The 21,451-nt window shown below is 52.1% G+C and overlaps 7 non-coding genes across 7 annotated transcripts; all 7 read left to right on the top strand.

Annotated features, from left to right (window-relative positions):
* The first annotated feature begins 22 nt into the window (after positions 1 to 22).
* LOC124748228 lies at positions 23 to 184 on the top strand. Its single transcript, XR_007011654.1, has one exon. It is a non-coding gene; the product is annotated as a U1 spliceosomal RNA (small nuclear RNA).
* A 2,163-nt stretch (positions 185 to 2,347) lies between these two features.
* Positions 2,348 to 2,509, top strand: LOC124748227. The gene has a single exon (XR_007011653.1). It is a non-coding gene; the product is annotated as a U1 spliceosomal RNA (small nuclear RNA).
* Positions 2,510 to 4,674: 2,165 nt separating this feature from the next.
* On the top strand, positions 4,675 to 4,836 carry LOC124748226. The gene has a single exon (XR_007011652.1). It is a non-coding gene; the product is annotated as a U1 spliceosomal RNA (small nuclear RNA).
* Positions 4,837 to 7,001: 2,165 nt separating this feature from the next.
* Positions 7,002 to 7,163, top strand: LOC124748244. Its single transcript, XR_007011667.1, has one exon. It is a non-coding gene; the product is annotated as a U1 spliceosomal RNA (small nuclear RNA).
* Positions 7,164 to 9,326: 2,163 nt separating this feature from the next.
* On the top strand, positions 9,327 to 9,488 carry LOC124748243. The gene has a single exon (XR_007011666.1). It is a non-coding gene; the product is annotated as a U1 spliceosomal RNA (small nuclear RNA).
* A 5,746-nt stretch (positions 9,489 to 15,234) lies between these two features.
* LOC124748237 lies at positions 15,235 to 15,396 on the top strand. The gene has a single exon (XR_007011661.1). It is a non-coding gene; the product is annotated as a U1 spliceosomal RNA (small nuclear RNA).
* Positions 15,397 to 21,143: 5,747 nt separating this feature from the next.
* On the top strand, positions 21,144 to 21,305 carry LOC124748242. The gene has a single exon (XR_007011665.1). It is a non-coding gene; the product is annotated as a U1 spliceosomal RNA (small nuclear RNA).
* Positions 21,306 to 21,451: the final 146 nt, after the last annotated feature.

The raw sequence follows: 21,451 nt of genomic DNA, 5'->3' as shown, positions 1-21,451 counted from the left end.
AAAAAAAAAACCGAGGAGAAGCATACTTACCTGGCGTAGAGGATACCGTGATCATGAAGGCGGTTCCTCCGGGGTGAGGCTTGTCCATTGCACTTCGGTCGAGCTGACCCCCGCGATTACTCCAAATGCGAGTAACTCGGGCGCATAATTTTTGGTAGTCGGGACTGCGTTCGCGCTGTCCCGGTGCTAATCTCCGTTACAATCAAAGCCTCTCCTCGTGTTGGACGATAAGTACTGACTGTGAGTAATTTACCAGCTTCTCATAACCGATGATGCCTCCACTAGAAGCGACAAAACACACTAGGAAACGGCGTCGAAAGCCAGAGCCAGCGCACTGCTCTTCAACCGCGTGGCACGCGCGCTCGTAATAACAGCGGCAGCCGCGAGATGGCTCAGGCCATCTAACTTGGCTACGATTTCCGTATTAACGGTCGAACGGCCCCTTTTAGCATTCTCTGCCCATAAACGGATTGCGCGCCAAACGTTATTCGGCGGCGCGGCATTCCCTGCAAGCACAGTGACTGCTGTGGCGCGAGCGGGCGTACAGGGGCCATCGGCCAGCCGAACGCTTTGGCGCCTGTGGCATGGTACATGAGGGGCCGGAAGCAAGCGTCTAGCGTAGCGTCTCGGGACTTGCAGACTTGCGGCACTTGAGGAGCTTGTGGGGATGTGAATCGAAGGAAATAACATGACGAGCTGCACCGAAAACGAGAAACATAGATTCTAGCCAACAGCGCCCTGTGCTCCCAGGCGAGGCGGCCACCCATCCAAGCCCAACGTCGGTGATCGGACGAGAACCGGCGTATTTGCACCCCTTTCTTACCCCGCTGCCGTTGGCGAGTGACTGCTGCAACGTGTGCTGGCAAGTCAGCTTCGGATCCTCACTTAACTTCCACACACAGTGAATATCTTCCTGGCCACGACAGTTTCCCGCCGCAGTTGACGTCTACCTGCTCCAAGGAATGGCCTTTCGTCGCAGTGGTTGTGTTTCATCTGACAACTTTGCAGGCAACCTAAAATAACGCTTGGAAATGAGCAATTAAAGCACGAGGAGGACTGACTGAAAACGGCCGCATGAAATTATTAAGCTCGGTTTCGATTGCAACAGTTCCAATGAAATACTCACGTACACTAATTGCAGAGGTAGGTAGGAATAAATAAATAAATTCGTTGTTGAATCACTACATTCGGAAAAAAAAAATATACACTGTATTGTTTAATATCATTTCTTTACACTTCAGAACTGTTACTACTTCAAAAACAAGCAATTTAATTTATCCTTACTTACTCCATGTCCAAGCAAAGAGGCAGAGAGGGGTGAATGTAATGCCTGCAGCAGTTTCAAATGTTTGCACATATAAAACTACTCATAGCGTCACCATAGTCATAAGATATTAATCATTTATGAAATGCCGCAAAATTAATCTGCAGCAAGCTGTGTTGCCATCAGATGGCAATGGCATTGTTTTGACAGTGCTACCTAGTAGTGGTGCAGCCTAAACGAATTAATTACTTCCCCTAAACTTTTCCATCTAGCTTAAATAATGAAGCATTATACTTTCATATGCGTGAAGGAAATATCTCCACATTCTGAATTAAAGAGAACACAAATTTCGTCCGAGCTTTCCAGATCGTGCTCGAGATGAACAGAAAAAAAAAAAAAAAGAAGTGTTACCTTACCTTCAAGTGTCTTCTGTTCCATCAGCGTCCAATGGGGTAAGTTGCAGTTTTTTGCTGATTATTGCCTTTCCTTAAGAGCCTGCTGACGTGATGTTTGTCCCTCGTGTACAACACCCACGAGTGCATACAGCTTCCTTAGAACATCTGATAGTCTGAGCTTGGTCCTTCGGTTGCTCAGCGACAGACAAGGGCGATTGACAATGCTGCCGTATTTCCTAGCACTATGGGCTCCCACGGAGGGAGCAAAGGTAAGAGAAATAATTGATTTTGTGGCTTGCACTGTGGCTGGAAGAAACAGTCATTCAGCAAATCTCATTTGCCGTTTTGACACCGGCCGAGAAAGAGGGCGACTTTCAGGCGGAGAGGGTGGCTCGAAGGCGGTAACCCCGACATGGCCCGCCATCTCCCGGAGGGTGCAGTAACTTAACCCCAGCAACGGCCGGCGCCGCGAGTCGCGATGTCTTCCGCACGAAAAATGCATCGCTTTCTGCAGAAGGCCGTTATTGTGCCTGTCTGCCTGCTAACTCGACGGCCAACAGCGCGTTTCTAAGGAAGCAAGTACATTCACGGCACCATGCTCTTCGCCGAATGCGACAACGTCAAGAGTTCTCGTTCCACTACGATAGCGCGACGCATTACAAATATTCGCCTGTGGCCGAGGAGAAGCATACTTACCTGGCGTAGAGGATACCGTGATCATGAAGGCGGTTCCTCCGGGGTGAGGCTTGTCCATTGCACTTCGGTCGAGCTGACCCCCGCGATTACTCCAAATGCGAGTAACTCGGGCGCATAATTTTTGGTAGTCGGGACTGCGTTCGCGCTGTCCCGGTGCTAATCTCCGTTACAATCAAAGCCTCTCCTCGTGTTGGACGATAAGTACTGACTGTGAGTAATTTACCAGCTTCTCATAACCGATGATGCCTCCACTAGAAGCGACAAAACACACTAGGAAACGGCGTCGAAAGCCAGAGCCAGCGCACTGCTCTTCAACCGCGTGGCACGCGCGCTCGTAATAACAGCGGCAGCCGCGAGATGGCTCAGGCCATCTAACTTGGCTACGATTTCCGTATTAACGGTCGAACGGCCCCTTTTAGCATTCTCTGCCCATAAACGGATTGCGCGCCAAACGTTATTCGGCGGCGCGGCATTCCCTGCAAGCACAGTGACTGCTGTGGCGCGAGCGGGCGTACAGGGGCCATCGGCCAGCCGAACGCTTTGGCGCCTGTGGCATGGTACATGAGGGGCCGGAAGCAAGCGTCTAGCGTAGCGTCTCGGGACTTGCAGACTTGCGGCACTTGAGGAGCTTGTGGGGATGTGAATCGAAGGAAATAACATGACGAGCTGCACCGAAAACGAGAAACATAGATTCTAGCCAACAGCGCCCTGTGCTCCCAGGCGAGGCGGCCACCCATCCAAGCCCAACGTCGGTGATCGGACGAGAACCGGCGTATTTGCACCCCTTTCTTACCCCGCTGCCGTTGGCGAGTGACTGCTGCAACGTGTGCTGGCAAGTCAGCTTCGGATCCTCACTTAACTTCCACACACAGTGAATATCTTCCTGGCCACGACAGTTTCCCGCCGCAGTTGACGTCTACCTGCTCCAAGGAATGGCCTTTCGTCGCAGTGGTTGTGTTTCATCTGACAACTTTGCAGGCAACCTAAAATAACGCTTGGAAATGAGCAATTAAAGCACGAGGAGGACTGACTGAAAACGGCCGCATGAAATTATTAAGCTCGGTTTCGATTGCAACAGTTCCAATGAAATACTCACGTACACTAATTGCAGAGGTAGGTAGGAATAAATAAATAAATTCGTTGTTGAATCACTACATTCGGAAAAAAAAAAAATATACACTGTATTGTTTAATATCATTTCTTTACACTTCAGAACTGTTACTACTTCAAAAACAAGCAATTTAATTTATCCTTACTTACTCCATGTCCAAGCAAAGAGGCAGAGAGGGGTGAATGTAATGCCTGCAGCAGTTTCAAATGTTTGCACATATAAAACTACTCATAGCGTCACCATAGTCATAAGATATTAATCATTTATGAAATGCCGCAAAATTAATCTGCAGCAAGCTGTGTTGCCATCAGATGGCAATGGCATTGTTTTGACAGTGCTACCTAGTAGTGGTGCAGCCTAAACGAATTAATTACTTCCCCTAAACTTTTCCATCTAGCTTAAATAATGAAGCATTATACTTTCATATGCGTGAAGGAAATATCTCCACATTCTGAATTAAAGAGAACACAAATTTCGTCCGAGCTTTCCAGATCGTGCTCGAGATGAACAGAAAAAAAAAAAAAAAGAAGTGTTACCTTACCTTCAAGTGTCTTCTGTTCCATCAGCGTCCAATGGGGTAAGTTGCAGTTTTTTGCTGATTATTGCCTTTCCTTAAGAGCCTGCTGACGTGATGTTTGTCCCTCGTGTACAACACCCACGAGTGCATACAGCTTCCTTAGAACATCTGATAGTCTGAGCTTGGTCCTTCGGTTGCTCAGCGACAGACAAGGGCGATTGACAATGCTGCCGTATTTCCTAGCACTATGGGCTCCCACGGAGGGAGCAAAGGTAAGAGAAATAATTGATTTTGTGGCTTGCACTGTGGCTGGAAGAAACAGTCATTCAGCAAATCTCATTTGCCGTTTTGACACCGGCCGAGAAAGAGGGCGACTTTCAGGCGGAGAGGGTGGCTCGAAGGCGGTAACCCCGACATGGCCCGCCATCTCCCGGAGGGTGCAGTAACTTAACCCCAGCAACGGCCGGCGCCGCGAGTCGCGATGTCTTCCGCACGAAAAATGCATCGCTTTCTGCAGAAGGCCGTTATTGTGCCTGTCTGCCTGCTAACTCGACGGCCAACAGCGCGTTTCTAAGGAAGCAAGTACATTCACGGCACCATGCTCTTCGCCGAATGCGACAACGTCAAGAGTTCTCGTTCCACTACGATAGCGCGACGCATTACAAATATTCGCCTGTGGCCGAGGAGAAGCATACTTACCTGGCGTAGAGGATACCGTGATCATGAAGGCGGTTCCTCCGGGGTGAGGCTTGTCCATTGCACTTCGGTCGAGCTGACCCCCGCGATTACTCCAAATGCGAGTAACTCGGGCGCATAATTTTTGGTAGTCGGGACTGCGTTCGCGCTGTCCCGGTGCTAATCTCCGTTACAATCAAAGCCTCTCCTCGTGTTGGACGATAAGTACTGACTGTGAGTAATTTACCAGCTTCTCATAACCGATGATGCCTCCACTAGAAGCGACAAAACACACTAGGAAACGGCGTCGAAAGCCAGAGCCAGCGCACTGCTCTTCAACCGCGTGGCACGCGCGCTCGTAATAACAGCGGCAGCCGCGAGATGGCTCAGGCCATCTAACTTGGCTACGATTTCCGTATTAACGGTCGAACGGCCCCTTTTAGCATTCTCTGCCCATAAACGGATTGCGCGCCAAACGTTATTCGGCGGCGCGGCATTCCCTGCAAGCACAGTGACTGCTGTGGCGCGAGCGGGCGTACAGGGGCCATCGGCCAGCCGAACGCTTTGGCGCCTGTGGCATGGTACATGAGGGGCCGGAAGCAAGCGTCTAGCGTAGCGTCTCGGGACTTGCAGACTTGCGGCACTTGAGGAGCTTGTGGGGATGTGAATCGAAGGAAATAACATGACGAGCTGCACCGAAAACGAGAAACATAGATTCTAGCCAACAGCGCCCTGTGCTCCCAGGCGAGGCGGCCACCCATCCAAGCCCAACGTCGGTGATCGGACGAGAACCGGCGTATTTGCACCCCTTTCTTACCCCGCTGCCGTTGGCGAGTGACTGCTGCAACGTGTGCTGGCAAGTCAGCTTCGGATCCTCACTTAACTTCCACACACAGTGAATATCTTCCTGGCCACGACAGTTTCCCGCCGCAGTTGACGTCTACCTGCTCCAAGGAATGGCCTTTCGTCGCAGTGGTTGTGTTTCATCTGACAACTTTGCAGGCAACCTAAAATAACGCTTGGAAATGAGCAATTAAAGCACGAGGAGGACTGACTGAAAACGGCCGCATGAAATTATTAAGCTCGGTTTCGATTGCAACAGTTCCAATGAAATACTCACGTACACTAATTGCAGAGGTAGGTAGGAATAAATAAATAAATTCGTTGTTGAATCACTACATTCGGAAAAAAAAAAAATATACACTGTATTGTTTAATATCATTTCTTTACACTTCAGAACTGTTACTACTTCAAAAACAAGCAATTTAATTTATCCTTACTTACTCCATGTCCAAGCAAAGAGGCAGAGAGGGGTGAATGTAATGCCTGCAGCAGTTTCAAATGTTTGCACATATAAAACTACTCATAGCGTCACCATAGTCATAAGATATTAATCATTTATGAAATGCCGCAAAATTAATCTGCAGCAAGCTGTGTTGCCATCAGATGGCAATGGCATTGTTTTGACAGTGCTACCTAGTAGTGGTGCAGCCTAAACGAATTAATTACTTCCCCTAAACTTTTCCATCTAGCTTAAATAATGAAGCATTATACTTTCATATGCGTGAAGGAAATATCTCCACATTCTGAATTAAAGAGAACACAAATTTCGTCCGAGCTTTCCAGATCGTGCTCGAGATGAACAGAAAAAAAAAAAAAAAGAAGTGTTACCTTACCTTCAAGTGTCTTCTGTTCCATCAGCGTCCAATGGGGTAAGTTGCAGTTTTTTGCTGATTATTGCCTTTCCTTAAGAGCCTGCTGACGTGATGTTTGTCCCTCGTGTACAACACCCACGAGTGCATACAGCTTCCTTAGAACATCTGATAGTCTGAGCTTGGTCCTTCGGTTGCTCAGCGACAGACAAGGGCGATTGACAATGCTGCCGTATTTCCTAGCACTATGGGCTCCCACGGAGGGAGCAAAGGTAAGAGAAATAATTGATTTTGTGGCTTGCACTGTGGCTGGAAGAAACAGTCATTCAGCAAATCTCATTTGCCGTTTTGACACCGGCCGAGAAAGAGGGCGACTTTCAGGCGGAGAGGGTGGCTCGAAGGCGGTAACCCCGACATGGCCCGCCATCTCCCGGAGGGTGCAGTAACTTAACCCCAGCAACGGCCGGCGCCGCGAGTCGCGATGTCTTCCGCACGAAAAATGCATCGCTTTCTGCAGAAGGCCGTTATTGTGCCTGTCTGCCTGCTAACTCGACGGCCAACAGCGCGTTTCTAAGGAAGCAAGTACATTCACGGCACCATGCTCTTCGCCGAATGCGACAACGTCAAGAGTTCTCGTTCCACTACGATAGCGCGACGCATTACAAATATTCGCCTGTGGCCGAGGAGAAGCATACTTACCTGGCGTAGAGGATACCGTGATCATGAAGGCGGTTCCTCCGGGGTGAGGCTTGTCCATTGCACTTCGGTCGAGCTGACCCCCGCGATTACTCCAAATGCGAGTAACTCGGGCGCATAATTTTTGGTAGTCGGGACTGCGTTCGCGCTGTCCCGGTGCTAATCTCCGTTACAATCAAAGCCTCTCCTCGTGTTGGACGATAAGTACTGACTGTGAGTAATTTACCAGCTTCTCATAACCGATGATGCCTCCACTAGAAGCGACAAAACACACTAGGAAACGGCGTCGAAAGCCAGAGCCAGCGCACTGCTCTTCAACCGCGTGGCACGCGCGCTCGTAATAACAGCGGCAGCCGCGAGATGGCTCAGGCCATCTAACTTGGCTACGATTTCCGTATTAACGGTCGAACGGCCCCTTTTAGCATTCTCTGCCCATAAACGGATTGCGCGCCAAACGTTATTCGGCGGCGCGGCATTCCCTGCAAGCACAGTGACTGCTGTGGCGCGAGCGGGCGTACAGGGGCCATCGGCCAGCCGAACGCTTTGGCGCCTGTGGCATGGTACATGAGGGGCCGGAAGCAAGCGTCTAGCGTAGCGTCTCGGGACTTGCAGACTTGCGGCACTTGAGGAGCTTGTGGGGATGTGAATCGAAGGAAATAACATGACGAGCTGCACCGAAAACGAGAAACATAGATTCTAGCCAACAGCGCCCTGTGCTCCCAGGCGAGGCGGCCACCCATCCAAGCCCAACGTCGGTGATCGGACGAGAACCGGCGTATTTGCACCCCTTTCTTACCCCGCTGCCGTTGGCGAGTGACTGCTGCAACGTGTGCTGGCAAGTCAGCTTCGGATCCTCACTTAACTTCCACACACAGTGAATATCTTCCTGGCCACGACAGTTTCCCGCCGCAGTTGACGTCTACCTGCTCCAAGGAATGGCCTTTCGTCGCAGTGGTTGTGTTTCATCTGACAACTTTGCAGGCAACCTAAAATAACGCTTGGAAATGAGCAATTAAAGCACGAGGAGGACTGACTGAAAACGGCCGCATGAAATTATTAAGCTCGGTTTCGATTGCAACAGTTCCAATGAAATACTCACGTACACTAATTGCAGAGGTAGGTAGGAATAAATAAATAAATTCGTTGTTGAATCACTACATTCGGAAAAAAAAAATATACACTGTATTGTTTAATATCATTTCTTTACACTTCAGAACTGTTACTACTTCAAAAACAAGCAATTTAATTTATCCTTACTTACTCCATGTCCAAGCAAAGAGGCAGAGAGGGGTGAATGTAATGCCTGCAGCAGTTTCAAATGTTTGCACATATAAAACTACTCATAGCGTCACCATAGTCATAAGATATTAATCATTTATGAAATGCCGCAAAATTAATCTGCAGCAAGCTGTGTTGCCATCAGATGGCAATGGCATTGTTTTGACAGTGCTACCTAGTAGTGGTGCAGCCTAAACGAATTAATTACTTCCCCTAAACTTTTCCATCTAGCTTAAATAATGAAGCATTATACTTTCATATGCGTGAAGGAAATATCTCCACATTCTGAATTAAAGAGAACACAAATTTCGTCCGAGCTTTCCAGATCGTGCTCGAGATGAACAGAAAAAAAAAAAAAAAGAAGTGTTACCTTACCTTCAAGTGTCTTCTGTTCCATCAGCGTCCAATGGGGTAAGTTGCAGTTTTTTGCTGATTATTGCCTTTCCTTAAGAGCCTGCTGACGTGATGTTTGTCCCTCGTGTACAACACCCACGAGTGCATACAGCTTCCTTAGAACATCTGATAGTCTGAGCTTGGTCCTTCGGTTGCTCAGCGACAGACAAGGGCGATTGACAATGCTGCCGTATTTCCTAGCACTATGGGCTCCCACGGAGGGAGCAAAGGTAAGAGAAATAATTGATTTTGTGGCTTGCACTGTGGCTGGAAGAAACAGTCATTCAGCAAATCTCATTTGCCGTTTTGACACCGGCCGAGAAAGAGGGCGACTTTCAGGCGGAGAGGGTGGCTCGAAGGCGGTAACCCCGACATGGCCCGCCATCTCCCGGAGGGTGCAGTAACTTAACCCCAGCAACGGCCGGCGCCGCGAGTCGCGATGTCTTCCGCACGAAAAATGCATCGCTTTCTGCAGAAGGCCGTTATTGTGCCTGTCTGCCTGCTAACTCGACGGCCAACAGCGCGTTTCTAAGGAAGCAAGTACATTCACGGCACCATGCTCTTCGCCGAATGCGACAACGTCAAGAGTTCTCGTTCCACTACGATAGCGCGACGCATTACAAATATTCGCCTGTGGCCGAGGAGAAGCATACTTACCTGGCGTAGAGGATACCGTGATCATGAAGGCGGTTCCTCCGGGGTGAGGCTTGTCCATTGCACTTCGGTCGAGCTGACCCCCGCGATTACTCCAAATGCGAGTAACTCGGGCGCATAATTTTTGGTAGTCGGGACTGCGTTCGCGCTGTCCCGGTGCTAATCTCCGTTACAATCAAAGCCTCTCCTCGTGTTGGACGATAAGTACTGACTGTGAGTAATTTACCAGCTTCTCATAACCGATGATGCCTCCACTAGAAGCGACAAAACACACTAGGAAACGGCGTCGAAAGCCAGAGCCAGCGCACTGCTCTTCAACCGCGTGGCACGCGCGCTCGTAATAACAGCGGCAGCCGCGAGATGGCTCAGGCCATCTAACTTGGCTACGATTTCCGTATTAACGGTCGAACGGCCCCTTTTAGCATTCTCTGCCCATAAACGGATTGCGCGCCAAACGTTATTCGGCGGCGCGGCATTCCCTGCAAGCACAGTGACTGCTGTGGCGCGAGCGGGCGTACAGGGGCCATCGGCCAGCCGAACGCTTTGGCGCCTGTGGCATGGTACATGAGGGGCCGGAAGCAAGCGTCTAGCGTACAGGTTCCTCACCATTGTCCTCCAAAACGTCCATCCCTTTCAGCGCCCCCACACCCTCCAACAGATCTCCCTCGCCGCCCGTTCCATATTCCACCTTAAAATGTACGCCACCTTTTCCAATAACCAGGCCCATTTCACCTTCTCCCGCCTTGACACCCTCGTATAAGTCCTTCTCATGGCGCGACAGCATCGTATCCTTTTCAACAATATCCGCTCCCTTCCCGCCAACAAGAACCTCTTCCTGCACACCCTTGCTACCCACCGTGTGGATGCCTTCCTCCTCAACGAAACCTTCCTCCAACCCCACCACTCCATCCACACCTCCCCCTATCTCCTCCACCGCTCCGATAATCCCCTCCCAGTTGCGCGTGGCGGAGTTGCCATTGGCCACCACCGCCAGATCCCCGTTCGGCTCCAGCCTCTCCTTCCCGACCCCACCGAACACCTGATCCTTAGTCTCTTCTTCCCCGGCCTTACCATTACCTGTGCCACCATCTATGTCCGCCCCAACGCCCCTCTTCCTTTCGACTTCCTCTCCCACATCGACCGTACCTTCTCCTCCTATGTGATCGCCGCTGACCTCAACATCCATAGTCGCTCCGCTGCCCAGTTACGGCGGTGGCATCGGTTCCTCTCCTCCCTTCAAGGCGACCTCATCCCCATCCCCCAGCACACTCGTCCCGAATCCAACTCCACTCCCGATGTTATCCTCTCCTCCCCCAACCTCCTTGGTCGCATTCCGGTGGATGTCCTGGAGCCTATTGGTAGCGACCATCTCCCTGTCCTCCTCACCGTTTCAGACGGCCGTCGCCCCCGCCCCGACCCTCGTCATGACCCTCCCCCTAAGTACATCCATGACTATTCCCGTGCCGACTGGAATGCCTACCGGGATACCCTCTCCACTCAGGTCGATAGCCACCCTCTCGCCTACCGCCGTCCCGATGATGTCACCCATGCCGCCTCCTTTCTCCAGCAGACCTTGTCTGAGGCCGTGGAGGCCCACGTCCCTACTGTTGCCATCCACCCCCACCGTCCTACCTTACCACCACAGGCCGTCCTCCTCCTCCGTGAATCCCGTCGTCTCTACCGTGCCTTCCTCCGCACGCGTGACCCGGACACCCTACGACGCCACCGGCAACTACAGCGACACATTCGAAATTTGCTCGCGGCCAAGAAACGCCGGGACTGGCGACAGACATGCACCCGTTTAACTGCTACCCTCCCTATACACTCGTCCAAGTTCTGGACCGCTTTCCGTCGCCTTACCGGAACTAAACCCTCCCCCTACTATCCTCTTCTCCACGATGATCACCCCTTCCCTGACGCCCTTAGTAAGGCCAATCACTTTGCCTCCTACCTGTCCGATGTGTTTTCCATCCCTGATGATCCCCAGTTCGATTACTCCCTCTTCCCAGATATCCGCGATCGAACTGACACCTCTGTCCCTCCCCTCGCTCCTGGTTTCCAGTACTTGGACCACATTCCACACACGGACCTTAATGCCCCCATCACCACACAAGATCTCATCAATACACTCCGCACCAAACGCAACACCGCTCCTGGTCACGATCGTGTCACCTACCGTCACCTTCGTGAAGCTCCTGTCTCTTTTCTCTCCACCCTGGCCAGGCTCTACAATGTAGTCCTGTCCACCGGTTACTACCCCGACCTGTGGAAAACCTCCCGTATCCTCATGTTCCTCAAACCTGGCAAACCGCCGTCCGCCGTCTCCTCCTACCGTCCCATCAGCCTTACCTCGGTCTTCAGCAAGGTCCTGGAATCTATCCTCACCCGCCGCATCCACCAGCATCTCCGCCAGCACCGCCTCCTCCCCGTTACCCAGTGTGGCTTTCGGCCGTCCTTCTCTTCTGACGATCTTCTCCTTCACCTCACTCATCTCCTTTCCGAACAGCTCAATTCCCGTCGCTCCGCAATCTTCCTCTCTCTTGACCTCGAACGCGCATATGACCGCGTATGGCATTCCGGTCTCCTCTTCAAGCTCCAAACCTTCGCCCTTCCCATTAACTACGTTCGTCTGATCGGTTCCTTTCTCTCCCGCCGTCCTTCCTATGTCACCATCCATAACACCGATTCCTACACCTTTTTCCCCTCCGCCGGTGTGCCCCAAGGCTCCGTCCTCTCCCCCCTTCTGTACTTGTTGTACACGGCGGACATGCCGCCGCCGTCACCCCCCGTCCACCTTCTCCAGTTTGCCGATGACACCGCCTTCCTTGCCCTTGCCCCCACCCTGCGACGCTCCCAACACCTTCTCCAATCCCATCTTGACCGGTTCACCGCTTGGTGCAACCAGTGGTTGCTCAAGGTCAATCCTTCCAAAACCCAGGCGATCATTGTAGGCAAAACCACTCCCTCCTTCCGCCTCCTTGATTTCTATCTCACCGTTTATGGCCGTCCCATCGCTCTCACCCCCACCCTTAAGTACCTTGGCGTCACCCTCGACCGTCGCCTCTCCTGGACTCCCCATCTCCAGACAATCCAAGCCAAGGCACGTTCCCGACTCCGTCTCCTCAAGCTCCTTTCCGGCCGAACGTGGGGTCTGGACCCCTCCACCATCCTCCACACCTATAAGTCCCTCATCCGCCCTATCCTCTGTTACGCCCATCCCGCCTGGATCTCCGCCCCCCCTTCCTTTTATAAATCCCTCCAAATCCTTGAACGCCATGCTCTCCGCCTTGCCTATCGCATCCGTCTCCCTTCCCCCACGCGGATCCTGTATGACCTTATCCCCTTCCCCCACCTCCTCCTCTTCCTCGAAAGGATACGAATCCTATACACCTCCCGTAAACTCGATCCTCCTCACCCGCTAGTCTCCCCGATCCTCTCCCACCCCCGCCCGCTGCCACGCCTGTACTCCCACGTCCCACCCGGTCTCCATCTCTCCACCCTCCTTACCCTCTCCCAAGGTGGCTTCCGCCAGCTCCCCCTCCCTGATGATGCCCTCCTCCCCTCCATCTACCCCTCCTACCAACTTTGATCCTCCCACCCTCCTCCTGTGCTTGCTCCTCGGGGCACCCTCCCTCCCTTCTCTCCCTTTTCCCTCCCTCCTCCTTTTCTCGTCCCTCGTCCCCCGGGCCCCCCCCTCCCCTGTCCCTATCCTCCTGTCCCCGTCTCCTAAGCCATGGCATCCTCTTTTCCTCCCCTCTCCCCCTCCTCATCCCTGTTGCCCTCTTGGCAGGTCCCCGGACTCGCACACGCTCAGTGGACATTCGCGCGCCGGAGATCACCGCCATCAGTGTATCGTGTGTGCCGTCATGTTTAGTGTTCAGTGTTTACCGTCACACTCCATCGTTCACCAGTGCCATCGTCTCCTTCAGTGTTTGTGCGTCGTCTCAACAGTTTGCAGTGTGGCTTATCGTCGAGTGTGAACGGCTCCGTGTTTGTTTCTCTGTGTCTCCTGTTTTATTGCCCACCATTTTGTAACTTTTATGTTTTTCTCCTGTTTTTGCTGATTGTACCTTCTATGGCTGAAGAGCAGCGTAGTATGCTGCTGCCAGCCTGCCTGCTGTCCAGGCTTTAAAATAACAATAAAGTAAAAAAAAAAAAAAAAAAAAGCGTCTAGCGTAGCGTCTCGGGACTTGCAGACTTGCGGCACTTGAGGAGCTTGTGGGGATGTGAATCGAAGGAAATAACATGACGAGCTGCACCGAAAACGAGAAACATAGATTCTAGCCAACAGCGCCCTGTGCTCCCAGGCGAGGCGGCCACCCATCCAAGCCCAACGTCGGTGATCGGACGAGAACCGGCGTATTTGCACCCCTTTCTTACCCCGCTGCCGTTGGCGAGTGACTGCTGCAACGTGTGCTGGCAAGTCAGCTTCGGATCCTCACTTAACTTCCACACACAGTGAATATCTTCCTGGCCACGACAGTTTCCCGCCGCAGTTGACGTCTACCTGCTCCAAGGAATGGCCTTTCGTCGCAGTGGTTGTGTTTCATCTGACAACTTTGCAGGCAACCTAAAATAACGCTTGGAAATGAGCAATTAAAGCACGAGGAGGACTGACTGAAAACGGCCGCATGAAATTATTAAGCTCGGTTTCGATTGCAACAGTTCCAATGAAATACTCACGTACACTAATTGCAGAGGTAGGTAGGAATAAATAAATAAATTCGTTGTTGAATCACTACATTCGGAAAAAAAAAATATACACTGTATTGTTTAATATCATTTCTTTACACTTCAGAACTGTTACTACTTCAAAAACAAGCAATTTAATTTATCCTTACTTACTCCATGTCCAAGCAAAGAGGCAGAGAGGGGTGAATGTAATGCCTGCAGCAGTTTCAAATGTTTGCACATATAAAACTACTCATAGCGTCACCATAGTCATAAGATATTAATCATTTATGAAATGCCGCAAAATTAATCTGCAGCAAGCTGTGTTGCCATCAGATGGCAATGGCATTGTTTTGACAGTGCTACCTAGTAGTGGTGCAGCCTAAACGAATTAATTACTTCCCCTAAACTTTTCCATCTAGCTTAAATAATGAAGCATTATACTTTCATATGCGTGAAGGAAATATCTCCACATTCTGAATTAAAGAGAACACAAATTTCGTCCGAGCTTTCCAGATCGTGCTCGAGATGAACAGAAAAAAAAAAAAAAGAAGTGTTACCTTACCTTCAAGTGTCTTCTGTTCCATCAGCGTCCAATGGGGTAAGTTGCAGTTTTTTGCTGATTATTGCCTTTCCTTAAGAGCCTGCTGACGTGATGTTTGTCCCTCGTGTACAACACCCACGAGTGCATACAGCTTCCTTAGAACATCTGATAGTCTGAGCTTGGTCCTTCGGTTGCTCAGCGACAGACAAGGGCGATTGACAATGCTGCCGTATTTCCTAGCACTATGGGCTCCCACGGAGGGAGCAAAGGTAAGAGAAATAATTGATTTTGTGGCTTGCACTGTGGCTGGAAGAAACAGTCATTCAGCAAATCTCATTTGCCGTTTTGACACCGGCCGAGAAAGAGGGCGACTTTCAGGCGGAGAGGGTGGCTCGAAGGCGGTAACCCCGACATGGCCCGCCATCTCCCGGAGGGTGCAGTAACTTAACCCCAGCAACGGCCGGCGCCGCGAGTCGCGATGTCTTCCGCACGAAAAATGCATCGCTTTCTGCAGAAGGCCGTTATTGTGCCTGTCTGCCTGCTAACTCGACGGCCAACAGCGCGTTTCTAAGGAAGCAAGTACATTCACGGCACCATGCTCTTCGCCGAATGCGACAACGTCAAGAGTTCTCGTTCCACTACGATAGCGCGACGCATTACAAATATTCGCCTGTGGCCGAGGAGAAGCATACTTACCTGGCGTAGAGGATACCGTGATCATGAAGGCGGTTCCTCCGGGGTGAGGCTTGTCCATTGCACTTCGGTCGAGCTGACCCCCGCGATTACTCCAAATGCGAGTAACTCGGGCGCATAATTTTTGGTAGTCGGGACTGCGTTCGCGGTGTCCCGGTGCTAATCTCCGTTACAATCAAAGCCTCTCCTCGTGTTGGACGATAAGTACTGACTGTGAGTAATTTACCAGCTTCTCATAACCGATGATGCCTCCACTAGAAGCGACAAAACACACTAGGAAACGGCGTCGAAAGCCAGAGCCAGCGCACTGCTCTTCAACCGCGTGGCACGCGCGCTCGTAATAACAGCGGCAGCCGCGAGATGGCTCAGGCCATCTAACTTGGCTACGATTTCCGTATTAACGGTCGAACGGCCCCTTTTAGCATTCTCTGCCCATAAACGGATTGCGCGCCAAACGTTATTCGGCGGCGCGGCATTCCCTGCAAGCACAGTGACTGCTGTGGCGCGAGCGGGCGTACAGGGGCCATCGGCCAGCCGAACGCTTTGGCGCCTGTGGCATGGTACATGAGGGGCCGGAAGCAAGCGTCTAGCGTACAGGTTCCTCACCATTGTCCTCCAAAACGTCCATCCCTTTCAGCGCCCCCACACCCTCCAACAGATCTCCCTCGCCGCCCGTTCCATATTCCACCTTAAAATGTACGCCACCTTTTCCAATAACCAGGCCCATTTCACCTTCTCCCGCCTTGACACCCTCGTATAAGTCCTTCTCATGGCGCGACAGCATCGTATCCTTTTCAACAATATCCGCTCCCTTCCCGCCAACAAGAACCTCTTCCTGCACACCCTTGCTACCCACCGTGTGGATGCCTTCCTCCTCAACGAAACCTTCCTCCAACCCCACCACTCCATCCACACCTCCCCCTATCTCCTCCACCGCTCCGATAATCCCCTCCCAGTTGCGCGTGGCGGAGTTGCCATTGGCCACCACCGCCAGATCCCCGTTCGGCTCCAGCCTCTCCTTCCCGACCCCACCGAACACCTGATCCTTAGTCTCTTCTTCCCCGGCCTTACCATTACCTGTGCCACCATCTATGTCCGCCCCAACGCCCCTCTTCCTTTCGACTTCCTCTCCCACATCGACCGTACCTTCTCCTCCTATGTGATCGCCGCTGACCTCAACATCCATAGTCGCTCCGCTGCCCAGTTACGGCGGTGGCATCGGTTCCTCTCCTCCCTTCAAGGCGACCTCATCCCCATCCCCCAGCACACTCGTCCCGAATCCAACTCCACTCCCGATGTTATCCTCTCCTCCCCCAACCTCCTTGGTCGCATTCCGGTGGATGTCCTGGAGCCTATTGGTAGCGACCATCTCCCTGTCCTCCTCACCGTTTCAGACGGCCGTCGCCCCCGCCCCGACCCTCGTCATGACCCTCCCCCTAAGTACATCCATGACTATTCCCGTGCCGACTGGAATGCCTACCGGGATACCCTCTCCACTCAGGTCGATAGCCACCCTCTCGCCTACCGCCGTCCCGATGATGTCACCCATGCCGCCTCCTTTCTCCAGCAGACCTTGTCTGAGGCCGTGGAGGCCCACGTCCCTACTGTTGCCATCCACCCCCACCGTCCTACCTTACCACCACAGGCCGTCCTCCTCCTCCGTGAATCCCGTCGTCTCTACCGTGCCTTCCTCCGCACGCGTGACCCGGACACCCTACGACGCCACCGGCAACTACAGCGACACATTCGAAATTTGCTCGCGGCCAAGAAACGCCGGGACTGGCGACAGACATGCACCCGTTTAACTGCTACCCTCCCTATACACTCGTCCAAGTTCTGGACCGCTTTCCGTCGCCTTACCGGAACTAAACCCTCCCCCTACTATCCTCTTCTCCACGATGATCACCCCTTCCCTGACGCCCTTAGTAAGGCCAATCACTTTGCCTCCTACCTGTCCGATGTGTTTTCCATCCCTGATGATCCCCAGTTCGATTACTCCCTCTTCCCAGATATCCGCGATCGAACTGACACCTCTGTCCCTCCCCTCGCTCCTGGTTTCCAGTACTTGGACCACATTCCACACACGGACCTTAATGCCCCCATCACCACACAAGATCTCATCAATACACTCCGCACCAAACGCAACACCGCTCCTGGTCACGATCGTGTCACCTACCGTCACCTTCGTGAAGCTCCTGTCTCTTTTCTCTCCACCCTGGCCAGGCTCTACAATGTAGTCCTGTCCACCGGTTACTACCCCGACCTGTGGAAAACCTCCCGTATCCTCATGTTCCTCAAACCTGGCAAACCGCCGTCCGCCGTCTCCTCCTACCGTCCCATCAGCCTTACCTCGGTCTTCAGCAAGGTCCTGGAATCTATCCTCACCCGCCGCATCCACCAGCATCTCCGCCAGCACCGCCTCCTCCCCGTTACCCAGTGTGGCTTTCGGCCGTCCTTCTCTTCTGACGATCTTCTCCTTCACCTCACTCATCTCCTTTCCGAACAGCTCAATTCCCGTCGCTCCGCAATCTTCCTCTCTCTTGACCTCGAACGCGCATATGACCGCGTATGGCATTCCGGTCTCCTCTTCAAGCTCCAAACCTTCGCCCTTCCCATTAACTACGTTCGTCTGATCGGTTCCTTTCTCTCCCGCCGTCCTTCCTATGTCACCATCCATAACACCGATTCCTACACCTTTTTCCCCTCCGCCGGTGTGCCCCAAGGCTCCGTCCTCTCCCCCCTTCTGTACTTGTTGTACACGGCGGACATGCCGCCGCCGTCACCCCCCGTCCACCTTCTCCAGTTTGCCGATGACACCGCCTTCCTTGCCCTTGCCCCCACCCTGCGACGCTCCCAACACCTTCTCCAATCCCATCTTGACCGGTTCACCGCTTGGTGCAACCAGTGGTTGCTCAAGGTCAATCCTTCCAAAACCCAGGCGATCATTGTAGGCAAAACCACTCCCTCCTTCCGCCTCCTTGATTTCTATCTCACCGTTTATGGCCGTCCCATCGCTCTCACCCCCACCCTTAAGTACCTTGGCGTCACCCTCGACCGTCGCCTCTCCTGGACTCCCCATCTCCAGACAATCCAAGCCAAGGCACGTTCCCGACTCCGTCTCCTCAAGCTCCTTTCCGGCCGAACGTGGGGTCTGGACCCCTCCACCATCCTCCACACCTATAAGTCCCTCATCCGCCCTATCCTCTGTTACGCCCATCCCGCCTGGATCTCCGCCCCCCCTTCCTTTTATAAATCCCTCCAAATCCTTGAACGCCATGCTCTCCGCCTTGCCTATCGCATCCGTCTCCCTTCCCCCACGCGGATCCTGTATGACCTTATCCCCTTCCCCCACCTCCTCCTCTTCCTCGAAAGGATACGAATCCTATACACCTCCCGTAAACTCGATCCTCCTCACCCGCTAGTCTCCCCGATCCTCTCCCACCCCCGCCCGCTGCCACGCCTGTACTCCCACGTCCCACCCGGTCTCCATCTCTCCACCCTCCTTACCCTCTCCCAAGGTGGCTTCCGCCAGCTCCCCCTCCCTGATGATGCCCTCCTCCCCTCCATCTACCCCTCCTACCAACTTTGATCCTCCCACCCTCCTCCTGTGCTTGCTCCTCGGGGCACCCTCCCTCCCTTCTCTCCCTTTTCCCTCCCTCCTCCTTTTCTCGTCCCTCGTCCCCCGGGCCCCCCCCTCCCCTGTCCCTATCCTCCTGTCCCCGTCTCCTAAGCCATGGCATCCTCTTTTCCTCCCCTCTCCCCCTCCTCATCCCTGTTGCCCTCTTGGCAGGTCCCCGGACTCGCACACGCTCAGTGGACATTCGCGCGCCGGAGATCACCGCCATCAGTGTATCGTGTGTGCCGTCATGTTTAGTGTTCAGTGTTTACCGTCACACTCCATCGTTCACCAGTGCCATCGTCTCCTTCAGTGTTTGTGCGTCGTCTCAACAGTTTGCAGTGTGGCTTATCGTCGAGTGTGAACGGCTCCGTGTTTGTTTCTCTGTGTCTCCTGTTTTATTGCCCACCATTTTGTAACTTTTATGTTTTTCTCCTGTTTTTGCTGATTGTACCTTCTATGGCTGAAGAGCAGCGTAGTATGCTGCTGCCAGCCTGCCTGCTGTCCAGGCTTTAAAATAACAATAAAGTAAAAAAAAAAAAAAAAAAAAGCGTCTAGCGTAGCGTCTCGGGACTTGCAGACTTGCGGCACTTGAGGAGCTTGTGGGGATGTGAATCGAAGGAAATAACATGACGAGCTGCACCGAAAACGAGAAACATAGATTCTAGCCAACAGCGCCCTGTGCTCCCAGGCGAGGCGGCCACCCATCCAAGCCCAACGTCGGTGATCGGACGAGAACCGGCGTATTTGCACCCCTTTCTTACCCCGCTGCCGTTGGCGAGTGACTGCTGCAACGTGTGCTGGCAAGTCAGCTTCGGATCCTCACTTAACTTCCACACACAGTGAATATCTTCCTGGCCACGACAGTTTCCCGCCGCAGTTGACGTCTACCTGCTCCAAGGAATGGCCTTTCGTCGCAGTGGTTGTGTTTCATCTGACAACTTTGCAGGCAACCTAAAATAACGCTTGGAAATGAGCAATTAAAGCACGAGGAGGACTGACTGAAAACGGCCGCATGAAATTATTAAGCTCGGTTTCGATTGCAACAGTTCCAATGAAATACTCACGTACACTAATTGCAGAGGTAGGTAGGAATAAATAAATAAATTCGTTGTTGAATCACTACATTCGGAAAAAAAAAATATACACTGTATTGTTTAATATCATTTCTTTACACTTCAGAACTGTTACTACTTCAAAAACAAGCAATTTAATTTATCCTTACTTACTCCATGTCCAAGCAAAGAGGCAGAGAGGGGTGAATGTAATGCCTGCAGCAGTTTCAAATGTTTGCACATATAAAACTACTCATAGCGTCACCATAGTCATAAGATATTAATCATTTATGAAATGCCGCAAAATTAATCTGCAGCAAGCTGTGTTGCCATCAGATGGCAATGGCATTGTTTTGACAGTGCTACCTAGTAGTGGTGCAGCCTAAACGAATTAATTACTTCCCCTAAACTTTTCCATCTAGCTTAAATAATGAAGCATTATACTTTCATATGCGTGAAGGAAATATCTCCACATTCTGAATTAAAGAGAACACAAATTTCGTCCGAGCTTTCCAGATCGTGCTCGAGATGAACAGAAAAAAAAAAAAAAAGAAGTGTTACCTTACCTTCAAGTGTCTTCTGTTCCATCAGCGTCCAATGGGGTAAGTTGCAGTTTTTTGCTGATTATTGCCTTTCCTTAAGAGCCTGCTGACGTGATGTTTGTCCCTCGTGTACAACACCCACGAGTGCATACAGCTTCCTTAGAACATCTGATAGTCTGAGCTTGGTCCTTCGGTTGCTCAGCGACAGACAAGGGCGATTGACAATGCTGCCGTATTTCCTAGCACTATGGGCTCCCACGGAGGGAGCAAAGGTAAGAGAAATAATTGATTTTGTGGCTTGCACTGTGGCTGGAAGAAACAGTCATTCAGCAAATCTCATTTGCCGTTTTGACACCGGCCGAGAAAGAGGGCGACTTTCAGGCGGAGAGGGTGGCTCGAAGGCGGTAACCCCGACATGGCCCGCCATCTCCCGGAGGGTGCAGTAACTTAACCCCAGCAACGGCCGGCGCCGCGAGTCGCGATGTCTTCCGCACGAAAAATGCATCGCTTTCTGCAGAAGGCCGTTATTGTGCCTGTCTGCCTGCTAACTCGACGGCCAACAGCGCGTTTCTAAGGAAGCAAGTACATTCACGGCACCATGCTCTTCGCCGAATGCGACAACGTCAAGAGTTCTCGTTCCACTACGATAGCGCGACGCATTACAAATATTCGCCTGTGGCCGAGGAGAAGCATACTTACCTGGCGTAGAGGATACCGTGATCATGAAGGCGGTTCCTCCGGGGTGAGGCTTGTCCATTGCACTTCGGTCGAGCTGACCCCCGCGATTACTCCAAATGCGAGTAACTCGGGCGCATAATTTTTGGTAGTCGGGACTGCGTTCGCGCTGTCCCGGTGCTAATCTCCGTTACAATCAAAGCCTCTCCTCGTGTTGGACGATAAGTACTGACTGTGAGTAATTTACCAGCTTCTCATAACCGATGATGCCTCCACTAGAAGCGACAAAACACACTAGGAAACGGCGTCGAAAGCCAGAGCCAG

This window comes from Schistocerca piceifrons, unplaced genomic scaffold (assembly GCF_021461385.2).
Source record: "Schistocerca piceifrons isolate TAMUIC-IGC-003096 unplaced genomic scaffold, iqSchPice1.1 HiC_scaffold_409, whole genome shotgun sequence".
Lineage (NCBI taxonomy): Eukaryota > Metazoa > Arthropoda > Insecta > Orthoptera > Acrididae > Schistocerca > Schistocerca piceifrons.
This window is presented reverse-complemented; position numbering and strand designations above follow the sequence as displayed.